Source organism: Elephantulus edwardii, unplaced genomic scaffold (assembly GCF_000299155.1).
Source record: "Elephantulus edwardii isolate Elephantulus edwardi_28Jun2011 unplaced genomic scaffold, EleEdw1.0 scaffold00032, whole genome shotgun sequence".
Lineage (NCBI taxonomy): Eukaryota > Metazoa > Chordata > Mammalia > Macroscelidea > Macroscelididae > Elephantulus > Elephantulus edwardii.
In genome coordinates this window covers 22,211,842-22,222,823 of record NW_006399782.1, presented here as the reverse complement: position 1 = coordinate 22,222,823, position 10,982 = coordinate 22,211,842, and the positions used below count along the sequence as shown (strand labels likewise).

Here is a 10,982-nt window from a genome sequence, read left to right as displayed (position 1 = left end):
AAAGATTTATTTTATTGGGCAAATTTGCTATCAAGACCTCTTCAAATTGCTAGAGAGCAAGAATATCATTTGAAGACTAAGGTATGCCTGGTCCAAGCGGTAGTATTTCTTTCAATTGCTTTATGTGCTTGTGAAAGTTACACCATAAATAAGGAAGACTGAGGAACTGTTGGCATTGAACTACTGTCTTCATGAAAAGTACTGAATATTCCATGAACTGCCAAAGGAACAAAGAAATCTATCTTAAAAGTACAGCCAGCGTATTCCTTCAAAGAAAGGTGCGATTTTGTTTTACATATTATGGGCATATTATGAGGAGAAGTATGTCCTTACTTGGAAAGTTGGAGGGTCAGAATAGGAGAGGAAATCTTTCAAGTAGAGGGATTAGCACAGCAAAATTAATGATGGAATTATTCACAAGGGAGATTGTGATGGTGCAGAGTAGGGTAAGTAAGGCTTCAACCTGTTATACACAAGATCACTAGGAGTCAAAGTCGACTACATGGCACCTAAAAACAACGATAACTCAGACTTATACTCTGTTGTGATTACTCTGGGAAAATACATTCAAAAATTCTTTAAAAGACATATGCAAGGGTGCTAATAGGCTTTTTCTTTACATTGGTTAAGATCTTTAAATGATCAAATAATCACCAATAGAAGAATGGTTAAATAAAATATATTAGATGCATCTTGGCTGAAAGCAGGGAGTACAAGAGGAATGTCTGTGTTTCATTAACTATGCAAAGGCATTGGCTGTGTGGATCACAAAAACTGTGGCTGACTCTGAGACGAATGGGAATCCCAGAACACTTGATTTTGCTTATGTGAAACCTATACTTGGATCAGGAGGCAGTCATCAAAACAGAGCAAGGAAACACTGCATGGCTCAAAATTGGGAAGGGTGTACACCAGAAATGTGTCCTATTTCCATACCTTTTCAATTTATACACAGAATAGATTATCCAGGAGGCTGAGGAGAAATGTGGAATCAGGATTGCAGGAAAACTCATCAAAAATCTGCATTATGCAAATAACACAACTCTGCTTGCTGAAGTAGAGGACGATCTGAAATGTTTGTTGAAGAAGGACTGCAAGAAGACAAAATATTGGGCCAATTGGCAGCATCATGATAAATGGTGATGAGATTGAGATTGTTAACAGCTTCAGTTTGTTTGGTTCCACAATCAACACTCTTGGTACCAGCAGCCAGGAAATTAAAAGCTAAATTGCTTTGGGAAAGTCTCCTGTCAGAGACCTCTCCAAAGTACATAAGAGCAATGGTGTCACTCTGGAGACTAAGGTGCACCTGATCCAGGCCATAGTCTTTGCAATTACTTGCTCTGCCTCAGAAAGCTGGACAATGAGGGGTGATAGAAGGAGAATTGATGCCTTTGAGCTGTGGTGCTGAGAAAAGTATTGAATATACAATGGACTTCTAGGAGAACAAACAAGTTCATCCTAGAGAGGGTGAGACCAGGCTGCTCCTTGGAGGCAAGGATCCTGAAGCTTCGTCTGACATACTTTGGACCTGTTTCAGGGAGAAACCGGCCCTTGGAGAGGGACATCATGCTTGGGAGGGTGGAGAGACAGCACAGGAGAGGAAGACCCTTGATGAGATAGATTCAGTCAGTGACTGGGGTAATGAGGGTAGGTGTGTCAGAGACACTAAGATTGGCAAGGAATAGAGCAGGGTTTAAGGCTGTTGTACATAGAGGGTTGCTATGAATCTCAGGAGTCTTAATGGCACATAACAACAACAACATATACAAAAATGAAACTACTGGAAATCCAAAGTCTTTGTAAACCTTCATTAAAATTAATTTTTTAAAAAATGTAACAATAATGAAGCAACAGATATAGACAGATGACATTATGTTGAGTAAAGGAAGTCAGACAGAAATTAGTATACATGGTATGATTCTAGTTATAAGAAATTCAAGAATAGGCACAATTTATCTATGAAGTAAGTCAGAATAGTAATTACCTTTGAGGCAAGGACTGACTTCGAATGATCACATTGCTGCTGTTGATAGGTGCCATTGAGTGCAGTGACTCATGTCGTTGTTGTTGTGTACTATTGAGTTGGAACTGACCCGTAGCTGACTCCTCCGGCATGTTTTCAGAGGCGGTTAGTCCCCGAGAGGAGATTGCCCATTCTTCTCCCACGAAGCATCTGGTGGATTAAAACTGCATGTCTTTGGGATTGCAGCACAGCTTCTTACCACTAGAGCTCCCTAGTACACTTCATAGTTACCCTTTACTCCACTTGCATCATTTAGACGGACTGTACTTTGAGAAGACAGCTCTTCTCTGGTCGTATTCTGAATGTCTTGCAACCTAAGTGTTAGGGTCAGGCCAGGCAAAATCAGACAGAAATAAAGAGAGGCTGCGCAGAGAGAATATTAAGGGCAACGATCTAACACGTCCTGGTCAACGTAAGGGAAACACGGTAGGTACGAGGAAAGAAGCAGAAAATGGAAAAATGACACCGGCTCAAATCAGCCTTTTTTAACTATTGCGGGAACTTGCAGCAAGACCTGGGCGTTCTCATGAGAATTCAAGCTTATATAAAAAAAGTGGAGAAAGTAGGAGAGGACTTGTTCCCTGGCCCCATGAAGGGAGGCTGTTCTAGTCTTTTTCAGAGTGTCTTCCTCTCCTTCCTGTCTTGGGCTGTCCTCTTGCCCTCACTGCTAACAAACCAGGCCTGGGAACCTCTCAGAATGTTAACATGCTTTTTTGTTGTCGGTCTGGGTGATAGCTGTTGAAATGGGGAAGTTCATGAAGCCCAGAAAGGTGGTGCTGGTCCTGGACAGACGTTACTCTGGACACAAAGCCGTCATTGTCAAGATGATGTCACCTCACACCGCCCTATAGCCACGCTCTGGTAGCTGGAATTGACCGCTATCCCCAAAACGTGACAGCTGCCATGTGCAAGAAGAAAATTGCCAAGAGGTCAAAGATCAAGTTCTTCATGAAAGTTTATTGCTACAATCACCTCATGCCCACAAGATACTCCGTGGGTATCCCCTTGGACAAAACTGTTGTTAACAAGGATGTCTTCAGAGACCCTGCTCTTAAAAGCAAGGTAAGGTGGGAAGCCAAGGTCAAGTTTGAGGAGAGGTACAAGACAGGCAAAAACAAGTAGTTCTTCCAGAAGCTGAGATTTTAAATCTTCTATTTCAGTCATTTAAAAAAAAAATTCCCTCCCTTTCCCCCCCAAAAAAAGAACCTTAACATGGTTCCCTTCATTGTGGCCAGTGGCTGCACTCATCCTGTCTTTTTCACCCTGCTCCCATCTTTGCGGGGACCGATCTCACTCTCCTCGCAGGCAGTGAAAAGATTCCTGGGACCAACATCCCCAGCACTCATCACTGAGAGCCTCATTTTTCCAGCACTGAGACAGTGTTCTGAAGTTATGCACTGGGTTTTTGCAAGCCTGTTATTTCAGAAGTGGTCAGCCAGTCCTGCTTTGTTATCTTAGTGCAGATGCTCTTTTGAAAGCTGTCCACCCCGGGTGATCCTGCTGGGAGTTTCTTAAATTCTTGTGGCACAGCTTCTGCATCACATGGTGTACCAACACAGAGCCACAAACTGACAGATGAGTGGTGGCCTGGGGTCTAGGTTAAGTGTATAAGGTAATGCTAGCAGTTTGCCAAAAATTATTATATCAGTTTATACTGTCATCAGCACCATAAAAGTTCCAGTTACTCCAAAATTTTAAACCACATTGGAGAGTCTTCTTTTCTGGTTGTCAGTGTATAGTGGTATCTCACTTTGCTTTTAATTTATCTGTCTCTAATAACGTACGATGACCACCTTTTCATAGATTTCTAGGTGAACTGTGTAAAATATTTGTTCAAGTTCTTTGCCCATGTACGCTTTCTCAAAAAGTTGCAAATAGAGATACCATTTGACCCAGCGATTCCACTACTGGGAATATACCCTGAAGAGACCATACCTGACATCCAAGCAGATATATGCACACCCATGTTTATTGCAGCTTTGTTCACAATAGCAAGGAGTTGGAAACAACCTAAGTGCCCATCAACAAACGAATGGCTAGAGAAGCTGTGGTATATTCATTCAAACAGTGGAACAGTACTCTGCTTTGGTGAATAAGGAACTCATGCAATATTATTCAAAATGGTTGACTCTGGAGAACATTGTGCTGAGTGAAATATCCCAGTCACAAAAGGACAAATATTACATGATGTCACTGTTGTAGAATGGGACTGTCCTTGGGGTTGGGGAGAGACTGGGTAAGATGGGTTCAATAATGTATACTGCACTGAAACAGAGGAGGGAGAAAACTGTTTAAAAGAGATATATAACTAGGTATTTCTGTCATCACAGGAGACTAGAGCGAGGGCTACATGGTGGAGGGGACCTGGGGGAGGGTTTGTAAAACAATGAAAGAATCTTTTCTTTTACTTTTCCATAATTTTTGGACTCATGTACTTATAACTTGTTAGTCAAATTTGGGTCTTCTAGGTTGCAACACCCCCATGATACATCTTCAAGGATATGAACATGTACGGCCAAGCACAATCAATAAGAGTGCATCTAAATTCCAAAATCAATCTCCATAATAGTCTATGTGTTTCCTACTGCCAAAGGGGCCCTTTAGAGTAGTGAGAGAAGATCTTCACCCTGAAACCCACAGCGTCCCTTTTCAGCAAGAAGCAGCTAAGAGAATACGCCATCCCCTTTTCCTTATGACTCAGGGTGAAGTCTCTCTCAGGGAGGAGTGATAGGGAATGGCAAAGGACACACTGACAAAGAAGATTAATCAGAACTGGCTTTGACAAGCACTGTGGCATTTGGACAAGAACAAACTGGGAGGAGGGTAGAGAGAATAGTGCAACAATGAATGAATGGAAACCCAAAATCTCTGTAAATGTTTATGAAAATTAATAAAATATAGAAAAAAAAAGTTCTTTGCCCATTTAATAACTGGTTACTTACAACCTAGATATATGTAATATTTCCTACTACATGAAATAATGAAGAAAAGTTCTTAGTTTTAATGAAGTACAATCTAACAGTGTTTTACAGTTGTGATGACATCAATATCTTCTATAATTTGTTCTAGAATAACAGTTCTTAAACTTTTTTTCTCTCAAAACCTCTTGTATTAGAGTCAGAATCAACCCACAGTAGTCCCTCTGAGAGTTTTCGGAGGTTGTAAATCACACTGGAGGATTTATCTATTTATCTCCCTGGGAGCTGCAGGTATTCGAACCACCAGCTTTCAATTTGGCAGTATTACTCCCTACCAATTAAGACACCTCTTTGAAAAGTTAAGAAGCTATTGCTGTTGTTGTAGTTGTTGCTGATTGCCTTCGAGTCGAGCACAACTCATAGCGACCCTATGAACAAAAGATCTGAAGCCCCTCTACAACTATCGACATTTATCAAAGTTCATAGAGTTTCCAGAGGCATGTTGTTTAGGAATGCCACTACTACTTCCCAAAAAAAAAACCTACTAAAAACCCTCAGATAGTTTTTAGATATTTGGGTTATATTTTTCAATGTTGGCCATATAATTTATTAATAGAAAATTTTAAAATATATGTTAATTAATTTGCTGTTGTTATGCACCATTGAGTGACCTGTAACCCATAGCAATCTTATATACAACAGCTCCAAAGCCTTCCCTGTCCTGAGCCAGTCTTATTGACTCTGACACACCTGCCCCCATTGTCCCAGTTACTGTATCAATCCATCTCATAAGGGGTCTTCCTCTCCAGCACTCTCCTTCTGAGTGTGATATTCTTCTCCAAGAACTGGTCCTTCCTGGCCACGTGCTCAAAGTATATGAGACAGAGCTTCAAAATCCTAGCCTCCGCAATCCCAGAGGTGCATGGTTCAAATCCATCAGATGCTCTGCTGAAAAAGGAGAGACAATCTCCTCCTGAACCAGTCTGATCTCATTTGATGGTACACACACACACACACTTAAAAAAAAATCCTAGCCTCCAAGGAGAAACTTGGTTTCACTCTCTCCAAGACAGACCTATTTGTTTTCTTGGCAGTCCATAGTATGTTTGAGACTCATCTCCAGCCCCAAAGTTAAGGGCATTGATTTTTCTTCTGTCACCCTTAGTCATTGTCCAGTTCTCTGATGCATAGCAAGTAACTGCAAAGATCATGGCCTGGATCAGGTGCACCTTAGTCTCTAGACTGACATCATTGCTCTTCAGCACTTGGAAGAAGTCCCAAACAGCAGATTTTTTCCAGTGTAATTCATCTTTTGATATCCTGGCTGCTGGTGCCAAGAGTGCTGACTGTGAAGCTGAGCAAGCTGAAATTGTTAACATCTCAATCTCTTCTCCATCCGTCATGGTGATGCCAATTGGTCCAGTGATGAGAATCTTTGTCTTCTTGATGTTGAGCTTCAATCAGTACTGGCTCAATATTGTAACAGAAATATCACAAGTGGGTAGCTTTCACAAACAGAAATGTATTTCCTCACCTTTTAGGAAGCTGGAAGTGCAAACTCGAGGAGCCAGCCCTAGAAAGGCTTTCTCTCTGCTTCAGCTCTGGAAGAAGGTCCTGTCTTATCAGCTTGCTTCCTGGTTGTTGGGGAATCTTCTAGTGACATGGCACCAATTTCCTCCCATCTCTGCTTTCATAACTTGTTTAATCTCTTTCCTATCTCAAAGAAATGGACTCAAGACACCTCCTACACTAACTTGACTCACTATTATAACAAAGACAAGTCATTCCCTAATGGAATTACAACCACAGGCCCTGAAGTTAGGACTTAGAACACATATTTTGGGGGCAAGTAAGTCAATCCATAACAACTATACCATACCCAAAACCTTATTTATTAATATCAGAGAACTATTATTAGAACCTGTGAAGCTCACAGTGATGATTTAATTTCATATTTTTTTTTCAGAAAATAGCTGTCAAATACCCAAGACTAAATTATCAAACTTTTTAGTAGTTATTTCATTTCAAAATAGTATTCCACAGCATGAGAGAACAGCACTTTTGTTTTCCAGGCATCATAGTTGGGTATAAAACATAAATGCTTCTTATGTGCTTCCTAAGTGATCACAAACTATTAAAGGATATATACTGAAAGAGTTACGATTTAACTTAATTGTTTCTCTTGTATCATCAAAGGTACTCTAAAGTAAAACTAAGCTTTAAAGTTTTTTTAAACTTAGAGCTCATAGCAATAAGGAATAACTACAATAATGTCACTGCCTTATTTCCTAGTTGTGCTTAAATGCCAGTTTACCCCACTGTTGCTCTGGCATCAGCAGTGCAAATGTCATCTCAGTATATAGGCCTATCGCATCTTAGTATGGTCATGAAAACAAATTTTACCTCAGAAACCCCCTACAAGGTTTAAGAAGGATTCAGGGGCATTTTAAGAAACCTCGCTCTATAAAACTTAGTGTTTCATCTTTCTAGGTTTTAGATCTAATTATTTGCATATGGTATGAGGTATGATGTTTGGAGTTTGGTTTGGTTTTTTGGGTTGTTTTTTTTTTTACCTCCTTCATGTGTAAAATTAGTTGTACCAACACCATCTATTCTAAGATAACCTTTTATCCATTAAAATGCAATTGGTATCCTCATTATCAAATGACAATATGTGTATAATCTATTTTAATTTTTTTCTATTCCATTGGTCCATATTTGTACCAATATCACAAATTTAATTATTGAAGTTTTATAGTAAAGTTTGAAATCTATTCTTCTATATCATTGATTTTGTTCTTTAAGATAATCTAAACTATTCTAGGACCTTTGTATTTTCATATAAATTTATAGTCTCATCCAAAAACTATTAGAACAGCACATCAGCAGAGAACTGCCGGAAGTCCAGGCTGGGTTTAGAAGGGGTCGTGGTACTAGGGATATTGTTGCTGATGTTAGATGGATCTTGGCTGAAAGCAGAGAATACCAGAAGAATGTCTATCTGTGTTTCATTGATTATGCAAAGGCATTTGACTGTGTGGATCATAACAAACTGTGGCTGACTCTGAGAAGAATGGGAATCCCAGAACACTTAATTGTGCTAATACGAAACCTATACTTGGACCAAGAGGCAGTAGTCAGAACAGAGCAGGGTGACACAGCATTGTTCAAAATTGGGAAGGGTGTATGCCAGGGATGCATCCTCTCTCCATACCTTTTCAACATGTATGCAGAGCAGATTATCCGAGAGGCCGGGCTCTATGAGGAGAATTGTGGCATCAGGATTGGTGGAAGGTCTATTAACAATCTCCGTTATGCAGATGACACAACCTTGCTTGCTGAAACTGAGGAGGACCTCATGCACTTGCTGCGAAGGGTCAAGGACTGCAACCTTCAGTATGGACTAAGGCTCAATGTCAAGAAGACAAAGATTCTCACCACTGGACCAATTGGCAGCATCAGGATGGATGACGAAGAGATTGAGAGTGTTCACAGCTTCAGTTTGCTCGGCTCCACAGTCAACACTCTTGGCACCAGCAGTCAGGAAATCAAAAAGCGTATCGCGATGGGAAAGTCTGCTGTTAGGGACCTCTCTAAGGTACTCGGGAGCAACAGTGTCTCTCTGGAGACTAAGGTGCGCCTGATACAGGTCATGGTATTTGCAATCGCTTGTTATGCATCAGAGAGTTGGACAATGACTAGGGAGGACAGAAGGAGAGTGGATGCTTTTGAGCTGTGGTGCTAGAGAAGGGTACTGAATGTACCCTGGACTGCCAGGAAAACAAACAGATTTATCTTGGAGAGGATTAAACCAAGCTACTCCTTGGAGGCAAGGATTCTGGGGCTTCGTCTGACATACTTTGGACATGTTGCCAGGAGGGACGGGTCCTTGGAGAGGGACATCATGCTTGGGAGGGTCGAGGGACAACGCAGGAGGGGAAGACCCTCTATGAGATGGATTGATTCAGTGACTGCGGTAATCTGGATGGGTGTGTCAGAGGCGGTGCGGTTGGCGCAGGATAGAGCAGGCTCTAGGGCTGTTGTGCATAGGGTCGCTATGAGTCGGAAATGACTCGACGGCACATAAAAACAACAACAACATATAAATTTAGTATCAGTAAGCTATCATTATTAATATTAATGATATTGGACAGAGAGACTATCATTCGTCTTTCTATCTATGGATTCAAAGGATTCCAATCTTCCAACCCTTGGTGGTTAAGTACCAGCAGCTCCGCAGGAGAAACATGGGCAATCACCCCTCACATGATTTACCGCCTAGGAAATTCAATGAAGGATCAACGATGAGTCAATTCCAACTCAACAACAATAAGTTTGAGGGTGGTTTTGGTTCTTTTCATTTACTTTCATTCCTCTTAGCAAGGTTTCCTATTTTTTTAATTGAACTGCTTTGTTTCTTGGTATGCACTAGTTGGGAACTTGAACATAGTACCAAATACAAATTGGTCATTCTTGTGATGTTCCCAACTTCTTGTTACTCTTATGTGCCCTCAAGCCAGAACCACCTCATAGTTGACCTTCTTGTGGGTTTTCAGAGGCTGTAAATCACATGGAAGGAAACTGCGTGCGCATTTTTTTTCCCTGACAAATGGCTGGCGGATTCAAACCACCTATCTTTGGATTGGCGGTGTAATCCTTACCACTAGACCAGCGTTCCTATAGGACGTTTTTTCGTCAAATTGTATTAAGTTTCAAAGTGTTCCCTTATTTTTAACAGAATTTTTATAACAAATAGATGCTAAACTATCTTTCTCCTGCATCTACTGAATTACTATATAATTTCTCTCCTTTAATCTGTTAATCCAAGAGAGTGTAAAAACTGACTTTGAAATATTAAGTCACCCTTAGACCCCTGAAAAAGGCCCCACTTGGTTTGGATATGGAAGGCACCCTGGTAGCATAATAGGTTTAAATGCTTGACTGCTAGTTTGAACCCCCCAGGCACTCAGTAGGAGACAAATGAGGCAGTTTACTCCTCCTGCTGAGATTTATAACCTCAGAAACCTGATGGAGGGTTGTTCTAATTGTCTGCTTTATACACAGTGGGGTGTATATGACATACTATTCTATGTAACACTGCACTAAATTTTCTAAGTTTTTAAAAATTCATTTTTGCACATTTACTTCCCTCCTCCCTTTTCCCACTCCACAATGCATCCCATGTTCCAGAATGTTCATGCATATAATAATCATATAATCCCTTCAGACAACTCTTCCCCTCGTCTCTAATGTAGTGTTCATTATCTATCCACTCTTCCCTTTCTCTCCCCAAGCCCCCCCCCTTGTTCCCTTTTGTGACTGTGGTATTTCACTCAACATAATGTCCTCCATGTTCCCCCACGCTGTGTAATGTTTTGAGTTATTTTTCAATGCTGCGTAATATTCCACTCTGCAAACACACCATGGTTTTTCTATCCATTTGTTTCATGATGGGTCCTTATGTTCCTTCCATCTCCTTGCTATTATTAATAACAGAGCAATAAGCATAAGTGTGCATTCTAACAGGGTTTGAACTAGATCATTTCTAAACAGTTCTCCAGATCTGAAATTCTAACTTTGCTTTTTACAATCTGTAAACAGATCTATATTTCACTGTCATAATGTAGTATTGTAGGTCAGGGTTCTGATCTGTTTAAAGCTATTTGATCAAAAACACAATCTCTATGCTGAGTATCCTGATATCACATTCAGTTCTCTTGGCAGGATTTAAGATGACTTAAATATTTCAGTATGCAAAATGAAGGAGCCTCCCCCTGAGAAGGTTGATAAAGGACCCATTAGTGATCTGAACTCACTAGTCTTTGTATGGGAGAAAGAAGACGTAGTTAGTTCTTGTGACCACTGACAGCTTTGGAAACCCTATGGGGCAGTCCTACCCTGCCCTGTGTAGTCAGAATTAGTTCGATAGCAATGAGTGGAACATGCAGGATAAAGAGTTTTCATACGTGGCCCACACGCCAGGGAAAAAAAAACAACAGAATTCACAATGCAAAACTGCAAAGTTTATTTTCTTAAAT

General features: G+C 40.6%; 1 pseudogene; it reads left to right on the top strand.

Moving 5' to 3' along the window:
• Positions 1 to 2,929: 2,929 nt before the first annotated feature.
• The window catches only part of LOC102853826, a 97,900-nt pseudogene continuing 89,847 nt past the window's right edge, over positions 2,930 to 10,982 (top strand).